The 1,053-nt window shown below is 42.6% G+C and overlaps 2 long non-coding RNA genes across 2 annotated transcripts; both read right to left on the bottom strand.

The window, feature by feature from the left end:
- LOC118433051 lies at positions 1-486 on the bottom strand. The gene is made up of 3 exons (XR_004833157.1): positions 421-486; positions 137-344; positions 1-60 (listed from the first exon to the last, which is right to left on the bottom strand). It is a non-coding gene; the product is annotated as an uncharacterized LOC118433051 (long non-coding RNA).
- An 81-nt stretch (positions 487-567) lies between these two features.
- On the bottom strand, positions 568-1,053 carry LOC118433050. The gene is made up of 3 exons (XR_004833156.1): positions 988-1,053; positions 704-911; positions 568-627 (listed from the first exon to the last, which is right to left on the bottom strand). It is a non-coding gene; the product is annotated as an uncharacterized LOC118433050 (long non-coding RNA).

The following is a 1,053-nucleotide window of genomic DNA, read 5'->3' as shown; positions in this document are numbered from 1 at the left end:
TTATTATCGTGACGGGTCTTGGGACGACGTAAAACTCAGCCCGTCCGCAATGACGTAAAACTAGAAATAAAGAAACAATAATGAGTCCTGGGCATGACAATAAACTGCCCCTTCCTCGTGATGAAGTAAAACTCACGTTTTTTTATTATCGTGACGGGTCTTGGGACGACGTAAAACTCAGCCCGTCCGCAATGACGTAAAACTAGAAATAAAGAAACAATAATGAGTCCTGGGCATGACAATAAACTGCCCCTTCCTCGTGATGAAGTAAAACTCACGTTTTTTTATTATCGTGACGGGTCTTGGGACGACGTAAAACTCAGCCCGTCCGCAATGACGTAAAACTAGAAATAAAGAAACAATAATGAGTCCTGGGCATGACAATAAACTGCCCCTTCCTCGTGATGAAGTAAAACTCACGTTTTTTTATTATCGTGACGGGTCTTGGGACGACGTAAAACTCAGCCCGTCCGCAATGACGTAAAACTAGAAATAAAGAAACAATAATGAGTCCTGGGCATGACAATAAACTGCCCCTTCCTCGTGATGAAGTAAAACTCACGTTTTTTATTATCGTGACGGGTCTTGGGACGACGTAAAACTCAGCCCGTCCGCAATGACGTAAAACTAGAAATAAAGAAACAATAATGAGTCCTGGGCATGACAATAAACTGCCCCTTCCTCGTGATGAAGTAAAACTCACGTTTTTTTATTATCGTGACGGGTCTTGGGACGACGTAAAACTCAGCCCGTCCGCAATGACGTAAAACTAGAAATAAAGAAACAATAATGAGTCCTGGGCATGACAATAAACTGCCCCTTCCTCGTGATGAAGTAAAACTCACGTTTTTTTATTATCGTGACGGGTCTTGGGACGACGTAAAACTCAGCCCGTCCGCAATGACGTAAAACTAGAAATAAAGAAACAATAATGAGTCCTGGGCATGACAATAAACTGCCCCTTCCTCGTGATGAAGTAAAACTCACGTTTTTTTATTATCGTGACGGGTCTTGGGACGACGTAAAACTCAGCCCGTCCGCAATGACGTAAAA

The sequence above is a fragment of the Folsomia candida genome, unplaced genomic scaffold (assembly GCF_002217175.1).
Source record: "Folsomia candida strain VU population unplaced genomic scaffold, ASM221717v1 Fcan01_Sc040, whole genome shotgun sequence".
NCBI classification, from domain to species: Eukaryota; Metazoa; Arthropoda; class Collembola; order Entomobryomorpha; family Isotomidae; genus Folsomia; species Folsomia candida.
Note: the sequence above shows the minus strand (reverse complement) of the source record. Positions and strands in the feature narration are given on the sequence as shown.